This window comes from Plecotus auritus (genome assembly GCF_963455305.1).
Source record: "Plecotus auritus genome assembly, chromosome: 1".
Lineage (NCBI taxonomy): Eukaryota > Metazoa > Chordata > Mammalia > Chiroptera > Vespertilionidae > Plecotus > Plecotus auritus.
The window spans coordinates 32,038,659-32,049,650 of NC_137770.1; positions in this window are offsets into that span (position 1 = coordinate 32,038,659).

Consider the following 10,992-nt stretch of genomic DNA (forward strand, 5'->3'; position numbering starts at 1 on the left):
CGAATAGGTCATGAGAGGGGAGGATGCAAGGCAGGGGAGCAGGGCCTGCTTGAGGGACAGAGTGGGGCTGGGGTCCTGGGGGAACCAACTTGCAAGCACAAGGTGGATCACAGCGGTGGGCGTGTCCTTCCTAATCTGATGGCACCTTGAGAGCCAGCCCGACCCTGTCAGCTTTACCCCCACACCCATGGAAGCCTCTGCAGGGACAGGTCATGACCCAAGACCAGGGAGAATGCCAGATGCTGAGAATGGACAGGAGAGGGAAGATGGGGGTGGGACAGGGGATTGGTTCTACTTCCTTCTCTGTTAACTACCCCCAACATTTTAGCTTCTCCCCCTCTACTTTTTTTTTAAGAGCCTGGTGTTGAGCATTCAATTCCATTGAACCACAGACGTGCAAAGAGGGGGGTGGATCTAAAATCCTTTCATTCCTGCAACTATTGTAGGAGCCATCAGAAGTAACGCCCCCCCCACCACCCCAACGGCTTACGTGCACTTGGATGCTTGAGTAGGGTGACAGCCACCCATTCGCCCTCTCTGGGAGGAAAACACGCCCGTTGACATGGAAGAAACACTTGGGATCTAGAGAACGCTGACTTGGCACAAACCTCGGGGTCTACACCCTTCCCCTTTTTGCATCTCCCTGCCGACTGTGCCACTATTTGCCACAACTCTCTCCTGCCTTTCCTCAGACTCACCACTTCCTCCTTGCTGGGCTACAGCATCCCAAAGCCCACTTTCCCTCGGAGTTCCCCAGGCCTGGCCCTCCCCCTCTGTGGCCCCTCCCACCTTTCCCGTTGCTCCCCTGAAAGTCTCCCCCTTCTGAAAGCACCATGGGTGCCTGGGCTGAGCTAGGGGCTGCTGAGGGAGATCCCCCAAATACAGTTTGTTATAAAGCAGCTGGTTGGGGGGATACTGGGGAGGGGTGGGCATAGCTGAAGAAATAATTATAGGACCACGTCGTAAGTACTATCCTGAAGGTCCATACAGGTGGCTGCTTTATTTTTTAAATCCAATCTTACAAACAAATGCTCTCCCAATCTCCCTTTGTTCTTTTCCTTCCTGCTTGGGATACTATTTTGTGAGAATAATGTTTGTTGCTGTGGCAACAAATGCACTGCTGATGACAGGGCACAAACCTCTCAAAACAGGCCTGGGGAAAGCCTGTTCTTTGGTGGCAGATGAAGCCATTGACTCCAAGGGAATCGCCTACCTCCAGACTCCTTGTTAATTAGATAAAAACGTCTCCCTGGGGTTTAAGCCACTGTTGGTTGACTTTCTGGTTACTTGCAGCCTAAAGCATGATAACTGATTTTCTTCTGCGTATGAGAGAAGGAAGGTAAGGGGGACTTGAGCATGGGCAAACCCAAGTTCTTTGTGGAAAAGGGCAGAAATTCCCCTGGTGGATGGACCCACTTCACCCATTTACTTAACATATTCAGCCAATATTGATGGAGTGGCACCGTATGCCAGGCATCACAGTGAGTTGCTGTAGCTAAAATCAAGAAAATCCACACATGGTCCCAGTCCTCCTGAGGCATGAAGGGGAAGACAGTAGCCAAATAGTCATCCTAACCAGTAAATAACTAGAAGCTGAGCTAAGCACATGGATGACAGGAGCAGACACTGTGAGAACATGTGAAACAACACGTACAATATAATGTCTGGGCGCCAGAAAGACCTCCCGAGAAAGTGATCTCTAAGCTGGGAGCTGGAGGAGGAGAAGGGGTGAACCAGGCAGAAGCGAAGGAGAGCTCGGGGTACAGGGAACAGTGCATGCAAAGGCCCGGGACTGGCTTGAGATCCCTGAGAGGAGTAGACTGAATTTAATGGGTTGAAAATTTTACCTTCAGTGCCTCCTCAAAATCCGGCCTACCAGGTGTCCCTGCCGCCTGCTTCTTTGCTCATCCCATCCTGTCCCCCAGGAACTCTGTGTCAAGGTTCCACCCAGACCTGCTCTTCCTTCTACCCCACCCTTCACATGGCTCTCCCACTATCAAAACCCCCCTTTCCTTCCCATAAACCAAGATACTTTCTCCTATATTTTCTTCTGAGGTGGGGAAGCAGCGGGGAGGAGAGAGAGTCATTGGTGGAATTCATACAGCAAGCAAAGAATTTTAGACAGGAGGAGGGCCCACCTCCCACAAAGCAGTCTCCTGGCCTCCTCCTCAAGACACCTGTGGGCTCTGCTTGGGAGAGTCTGGGGTTCAGGCTGGGCTCTGTGGGTGGGCCAGCCCCTCCCTTCCTCCCAGTTTCTCACCCAAGCAGTGCCTGGGGTGTTGAGAGGGCTGGGCCACCTTCCAGAGGAACTGTCTCCCAAAGGCCTAAGGAGGAGCACTGTGGCCCACTGGAGGAGCCCGGCTTTGCAACCAGACAGCTCTGGGGGTGAGGCCGAACCCTAGCTTTCTGCACGACCTGGGGCTGTCACTTAGCTCTCTGAGCCTCAGTTGCCTCACCTGCAAAAAGGGCATATGTAAAATGATCTTTGCAGAGTTGCTGTGAGGATTATAAATAAAATGGTACAAAAGAGAGACAAAGATGAGGTTTTAAAATCTGAGCTAGGGCTCAAACACAGATCTAGGGTCAGGAATTAGCAGTCTAATCCCAATTTCAAATAGTTTGTCCAGTTCCACTTCTCAGGCCCAGGTTCTGAGTTTTTATTTCGAAAGCATGATGATCCCTATTGGTGGCTGTATAAATTCCAATTAAAATGAAATACAGTTTAAGCTTCAGCCCCTCACACTAGCCACAGTTTAAGTGCTCAGTAGTCATTCATCGCATTGGACAGAGTAGATTCAGAACATTTCCATCAGCAAAGAAAGTTTTATTGGACAACACAGGAGGTCTGTTTATTTTAATGGTCATCTTACTCCTGGACCAAGTCAGTCATTGGGAGGGTGGCATGTGTGTGTGTGCCTGTGTGTGCACACATCTGTGTGCACAGGCCTATGTGTATGGGTGGTAGACAAGCCGGGGGCCCAGCCTTCAGCCCTCCCAGATGAGCTCATCGACACCCATCGTTTGCAGGACTGGACTGGGGTAAAGTCACAGAATGAAAGCCCACCAAGGGGCCCCAACCTGCCCCAGGTGTGAGACAGAAAGGCTGGGGGCAGCCCACAGCCCCAGAATCCGGTCTTGACACGGGGCCCCAGGAAGAAAGAGCCCCCAGTGTTGCTTCCGAGGCAGAAGGGGAAGACAGTTCACGTGAAGCTATGAGATGCAAGTGTACAGCCCCAACCGCTACCTTGATTCTGAGACAAGGCCTCGGTGGGTAAAACAAGTGGGCTTCCCAGGAATCTGTCCTATAAGGTCACATAAGAGGGGACTGGGCTGAGGGAAATACGACTATTCCTCTCCATCAGGCCTACTTCCCAGAGACCTCGGCATCATAGGGGACAAGCTTCCTACCCCAGTCCACTTCCAGGAACCAGCAGTATCCTGAGCAGGCCGTGGCCACAAGGAGAAGCAGAGCATTCAACCCCGAAGGCCCAGGCAACTCCCTGGAATTGTCTGCAGAGATGCCTGTGCTCTGAGATGCCTCCATTCCCTGCATCCATATCTGCATTCATTCATTCATGCATGCATGCATACATTCCATTCAGAAGTCATGGGAGCTCCAGGCCTCCATGCGGGTCTGCCCCTTTGGAGATCATCTCCATGGAATATGATACACGGTCAGGGCACCTCTGAGGTTAGGAGCCCAGATTTTGGAGTTAGCTCTGTGCAACCTGGGCAAGTCACTTCTGTTTCTTCAACTGCAAATGCAAAGAACAGAAGCTACCCTCATAGGGCTGTTGGGCTTAATGGACGACAGTGTGGTGCCCCAAATATGGTAGCTATAACTATTATTATTATTATTATTATTATTATTATTATTATTATTACAGCAGTGGTGACACACAGGACTGAGCCACAACTCTGAGGGTAGCTGGAGGGGGCCACTGAGGTGGGTCTGAGAGACACGCTGGAGAGGGAAGTGAGGAGGACCATTGTGGGAGGAAGACAGTAACCCCTTGGGGCTACCAGACTGGGCTGACAGCCAGAGCCTCACCCATCTCCCTTCCTAGGCCAATCATGAGACACCTTGAAGGGTAAGAGGGAGGGAAGGAAGAAGTGGCCATGATCTGTGCCCTGGTGTGGACACAAATCTGAGGGCTGGATAGCTCTCCACCCATCTTCATATCTCCGCACATCCCTGCGAAAGTGCAATTGGGGGTCAGAGCCAAGTGCTGTCCTCAATAGGAGCTGCCTGATGGTGGCCTGGAGGAAGAGAAGGTTCCCTGCCTCTGTAGCATGGATTCCCCTGACTTGGAATAAGAAGCGAAGAATAATGGCAATTATTTTTAAAACCTGCACTTTTCCTGTTATCAGTTTTCTGCTGCTACGGTGACAACTCCTTCACCCAGAATTCAGTATCTGGCAACCTCACTTGCACAAAACAAAGCCCAGAAGCAGAAGTCAGCTGGAAAAGGAAAAGCTGGAGATGCTGAAATAGACACGATGAAAGCACTAATGCTTTCTGATGCCGTGTATCCGTATTTTAAGTACCATTCTACACCATTCTAATAGCCTGGCTTATTCGTCTGAGTCTAATCAGATTGTAAGCGATTTAAAGCGTAGCTGCTGAAGACGGGCACCCTGACAGCCGGGAGAAGTGGCAACTGGCAATAAGGAAGGAGATGGAGAAACTATGACGAGCAGACGAAGCGCCCACAACACGCAGCAGCCTGGATCTGCTTCAGAGGCAGTGTGTGAGGGCCCCTGCGCAGCCCCTGCACAGCTCCATGCTCTTGCCAGTGGGCTCAGAACACAGTTCTCTAGGAGTCCAACCGGTGAATGAGCCAGTGGTTAGAATTGGGTTCGTACGGGGCCAACTCTCACCCATCCAGTTGCAAGCTCTCCTCAGCATTTTGGAGAGAGGCCATGGCTGCCAGCTGTCATCAACTTTTAAAATTTATTTTATTATTTTTATTTTATTTTATTGTTAATTTTATTATTTTATTATTTTATTTTTGCCCATTGAAAGGAAGAGCTCTGCTGAGTGGAGGCCTGAGTGGGACCCTCAACAAGTCGCCCCACGCACCCAGCATTAGTTCTTTGAGCTCCTGTTATCCTATTATGGGGCTCCATTTCCTCTTCTGTAAAATGCAGGTTGAACTACTAGCACATAAGCTCGCAGCCTGTGCTCAGGGAGAGGCTGTCTGGGGCTGGACAGTAATGACACTAACATTACCCAGGATTTGCCACACGCAGGTGCGGGGTGCTTTACAAAGCTAACTTTAATCCCATCACATAGGGGCCCAGGGCCCAGTGATTGTTTTTAAACTCTGCTGAAATTCTTCATTTTTGAACCAAGATCTTACCTTTCCATTTGTATGGGGCCCTGCAAATTATGCAGCCAGTCCTGGTTCAAAGTCTCCCCATTGGAAGAGCTAAATACTCCTGTGGCCCCTATCCAATAGCGTCATCTGAGAGTTAGTTACAAATGCAGAGTCCCAGGCCCATAGCTCTTCCCCCTCAACCCCCCCTCGCCCCAGTCAGATCTGCACTTTAATAAGATCACATTCAGAGCTGCAATCCCATCACTGTTTGCTATTTTCTTCCATGTCTGCATTTACTGGAAAGTATCTTTAATTGCATAGTTAAGAGCTCAATGTCTGATCTGCCAGTGAGACTGGAGATTCACCTGCCTATGGGAGATGGACTTCTAGGGCCCCCAAATCTTTGAATGGCGGCGTGGGCGGGCGGGCACCCCACAGGCTGTAAGAAGCGCCGTCTAATTCAGAGGTTGCCCCTACACTGGATCGGGACTTTGCCAGCTCCAGGGCGGGCAAGCAGACGCCTAAGGAGCAACATTTAAGGAAGCACGTACTTCCAGGCGCCAACGCTGCACCTGCATTACTAAGAGCACGTGCTTCCTTAAACGTTGCGCCCTAGGCTCCTGCTCCCCCTCCCCCCCCCCGCCCCCGCCCTCAGCCCTCACTCCACACACACTAGTCCCCGCCGGTGCTCTGGGGACGTCACAAAAAACTGGAGCTTGGGACCACCCGTTCTTTGGCAGCCTTCGTTGTTGTGCGTTTGGGACGCTTTGAAGCGCATGCTCCAAGCCCTGAGCATTTCTGGTCTGGGGCAACTCCCAAAAGGGGCGTGATTGCTCAGCATCAGAATCCAATCCCCCCACCATCTCTTACCATTTCTAACCCCAGGAAGCTCGCAGCTACCCTCTACCTCTCACCAATCTAAATTCTGTGTTGGAGATTGCCGGGGTTGGCTGGCTTCACCCTCTTCTCACCTCCCCAGCAAACTGCTCCGTGGGCGGAGCTGCGTGCAGGGGCCTGGGGATGCATTCCCGCCAGCCTCGGGTGCAGACGGAGGCCAGGCTGGAGATTGGCTGCTCACCTGAGTTTAGCTCCAAGTATTCATCACTCGGGAGCTGCAGGACTGCAGGTGGGGCTCCCTTCAGCAAGGGGGCTGATTTGCAGCGGACACCCACAGTTGTTGGAGCGGAGAGGGCCCTTCGCAGAGGCGGGCTGAGAAACTCAGGGATTTTCCAGGGCTGGGGTTCCCCGAGCTAACTCAACCTCTGAGAGCCTTTTCTTACTTGGCGAGATTTCTAAACCAAGGTTTCCCCAACCCATGACGCAGAGTCTCCTGGGGATGGACGTGGTCCCTGCTACTTTTGTAGGAAATAGAAAAAGGAGCCCCACTCGGGGCAGATGCAGCCCCGCTGGGATGTGGCTTGGCAGGTAGACAGAGACTTTAGGTAAAGAAAAAGCTTTCCTCCTTTTGGGCAATGCAGCCCTGGGTCGGGGAGGGGCAGGAGGGAGAGGGAAGCGTGCTGTGGACTGTGGAGCGTGGACTGCCACGTGCCTCTTTGTACAATACACGACCTGCCTTGCTGTGAGCAGTGGCCCTGGGTGGGGCTGGTAAAAGCCCTGCAGGTGAGTCTGATGATCAGCCACGTGGGAGCCTCTGAGGCTGCAGAGCGGCTGTGACCAGATGTGATCCACTGTGGCCAGCACCTGGCACCCTGGCCACCACCTTCCTGCTGGGGTTCCTCAGGCATTCTCAGGCCAAGGTTATGCCCCTTTCTTTTTTACCCACACAAAATAAGCAAAAGAAAGCCTGACCTCCAGGGGTAACATTTAGGGAATGAAGGGATGAAGGGGAGGGAAAGGGACAGGAGGGGAGGGGTAGGAGAAGGAGGGAGGGCCCTTATCTATATTAAACAGGCCCAGCTCTGCCTGCTTGCACAGCTGAGTCATGCTATGCATCCTGCTCCACCCCTCCTGGCCATGACACAGCTGCCAGGGGGCCATCTCTCCTTCAGGGCTGGGCTCTAGGCGGCCAGCAGGGTTGATGGTGCTGGTGGGGAAGCAGGGAGTCAGCCAGGACATTCCAGTGCATGACTGAGGCCTTGCGTCATTGAACAGAATATTCCCCTCTTCCCCAGCAAGTTGTCAGTTCCGAGTCTCTTCCAGGGGACCTCCTCCAGCTGGCTGACTCCTGGGAGTCCCAAGCGGTCCACCTGACAGGGATTACACAGAGCCTGCGAAACTGGATGGTCTCTGTTGATTCTGATAAAATCAGCAAAACTTTCTAGAAATACTGCACTTAGTGCTGGTATAGGCATCTGAGGCTGGTCTTATCATGCTGGTGAGGACATCATGTGGTACATTCTAGGAAGCAGTTTGGAGATATGTATCAAGAATTTTTAAAATGTATGCCCTTTAACATAAAAGTATGCTCCAAATATTTATATGAAATAAAGATGTGGCAAAATGCTTATGCACAGAGATACTTATCATAGCAACATTTATACAGTGAAACAGGAAATGATTAAAGACATTATGATACAGGCATGATGAAATATTATACAGCCATTAAAGTTATATTTTTGAGTTGTTATTAATGATTTGATAAGGTGCTTAGAAGCTATTATAAATGAAAAAGGCAGGGCTCAAACTTTTAAAATAAAATTTAATAAAATATATGTGCATATAAAAATACCTTCTGTGTACGTCAGCAATTTTCAAACGGTGTGACCCAAAATTTTTTATTTTATTTATGTATTTATTTATTTATGTATTTAAATTTTAAAAAATTTATTGCATGAAATTTAAATGCTTCCTTTTTCCCCCAATGTTTTTTTAAAATTAAATTTATTGGGGCGACATTGGTCAACATGAACATACAGGTCTCAGATGTGGGTTTCTATGTTGCAAGATCTGTATATTACACTGTGTGCCCACCACCCTAAGTCCAATCTTCTTCTGTCACCTTACATTAGGACCCCCACCCCCTTCCCTCTGGGAACCACCACACTGCTGTTTGTGTTCACCAGTTTCAGTTTTATATCCCACAAGAATGTTTAACACATGCAATACCTAACTATTTAGTCAAGGGCACTGACCACTTTTCCCTTAGATTGTCAAATAGAAAAAATGACAACAACCAATTCAACAATAGCTGTCCTGTATGAATGAATCAAAATTATGCCTATTTTTTTTGTTATATCGGCAAAAAATATGATACATTTTCCGATGTGCCACAGAATTTTAGTAATTAGTTTATGTGTGCCAGGAGATGAAAAAGGTTGAAAATCGCTGGTCTAGGTGATGGGATTTGGTTTTATCCTTTTAGGCATTTTCTACATTTTCTATAATGAGCACAATTTATTTTTACGGTTGGGAAAAACAGAACACATTGTTTAAAGTCTTTTCCGATTTTGTAGACAGAGCTCTCCTGGCCTGCAGTTCCCCCTCACTGCAGTCCTGCTCTGATGCAAGGCGGGGGGGGGGGGGGGGGGGGAGGGGGTTGGGGGGTGGGGGAGCAGGGAGAGCCCCTGCATTGCCCCAGCAGGCCTTCTGGCACTTAAACTTCGAGCCTATATACTAGTCCTGGCTTGGCCATTAACTGGCTGCGGGACTGTAGACAAGCCATTTTATTTATCTGGGTTTGCGGGGAGGGGTGCTCATTTATAACATGAAGTGCCTTGATTTGATGATATAAGGGTTAGATTCTGATTCTGTGATTCTGATAAACGTACTGAGTCAAGGTACTTGTGAATAAGACTCCATGATTTCCTCTTCTCCGCTGTAAGTATCTTAAGATTCTTGTCTATAGCTAAACGAGTGGCTCTCTAATGGTGGAATTTAACATCAGATTGTGAATCACCTACACCCAGAAACTGGCCTTATTGCTCTCTGAAGTTCACACAATCTAGACGTTATCTGGCCCTTGTGAGCGAGTCAGGGTCCCTTCCACACCAGTGTCTGACCCTGAGAGGCAGAGGAGAGGAGACAGGCTCCTGGGTCCTGAGCTTCCTTCCCTTCCCTGCTCCCTTCCCCGTGTCAGCTGTTCATAACTTGCTGTCTGCTTCCTCTGTCTCCATCCTCTTCCCTGTGGTTGAGTTGGGCTTATGTCAGCGTGGTTCCCTGGTGGGCTGATGGCTCAGCCACCACAGCCAGGGGAGGTGGGGGATGACTCATGCCCTGGGTTCAGTGAGTCAGACTCAGGGTGGCTGGACAGGGGCTGTCCTAGGATGGAAAGCAGGTTCTAAGTATACCGAGGCCTAGCCCTGTCCTGAGGGGCAGAGAGAACCAATCTTTCTGTGAACTCATTCAGGAACTCTTCTGGCCAAAGACAATGCCACCCCTTCTAAGGCTCAGAAGGTTGTGTTTGGGTAAGACTAAAACAACCTGTATGCCAGCTGCCTGCTCCCCTGGCATCTGGGAGGAAGAAGGAGAATAACAGCTTAGTTAGAGCCAAAGGAGATAAGAATTTCCCATTCCAACTTCTCAGGCCACCATGTTTCAGAGCTCAGAGTATTCTTTCTTCCTCTTCCCCGCCCAGGAACTGAGGAGCAAGTGCATTCACACTGCCCTGGCGCTAAAATTGGTGACCTTGGGCAAGTTATGTAACTGCTTCAAGTTTCAGTTTCCTTGGCTGGAAAGAATGGGATAATAAACTCACCTCGTGGGTTGCTGTGCATTCAATAAAACCTAGCACCCACCACAGGCCTGGCTTCAGAAGGTGCTGAGCCAATCTGCATGCTGAAACCCGGCGGAAGCACCATTGCTTTGGGACTGGCTGGGAGATCTAAAGTCAGTCTGTGCAGAAGGCTGAGGTGCGCCACCCCCCCCCCCCCCCCCCCCGCCCCGCGCATCTCACGTGGTTTAGGTGTCAGCTCCAAGCTGGTTTTGACAGGCACAGCTGGTTTCCCACAGCTTGAGGCACCTTCTCCCAATCTAGAGCCTTCTCTTCCCTTTTAGGCATTTGGGGCCTTTCCCCTTCCTGGTGAGCCATCCTAATGGCGTGCTTCAGCGTGCAGTGAACATAATGAACGCAACGACTGTGTCCTAAGGATTACTAGACAGAATCAGTATTACTGAGGTTTCCTTTTGTTTCAGGCTCCCATATGGTCTGCTATTGATTCAGTTGTCATTTAAAAATTTGATATTTTCTTCAACATGAATTTTTGCATTAATTTTAATTAAAAATTTTTTTTTGCATTAAAATGTTATTTATTTAGAGTGCGGAGGTCCTTGGCACACCCTTAAATTTTGCACAAGGATTAAATCTTCAGCTCTAGCCCTTTGGGGAGGGATGTATTTGGGGGGCAGAGAGCCCCCACAGACAGTGCCTTTTAAATCTGTGACCTTGCTAATGGGAGCTCTTCTCTGCCCCCACCAGAGGCCAGGATAAGTTTCTAGCCTGGTGCCACCCCATCCACTCTCACACCCCCGTTTCAATTGAACTCAGGGATGACTCTAGATCAGTGATTTTCAGCCAGTGTGCCATAAAATTTTTTAAAACATGCAAAAAACTGTTGAGTCAGGGGCACTGAGCCCTTTTCCCTTAGATTGTCAAATAAAAAAAATGACAACAGCCAACACAATAGCTGTGGAGTGTGAAGGCCCTGTCTTGGACCATAAATACTAGTATATAGGTCATACAATAGAGTACATCTTATTGGCCATGCCACATAAT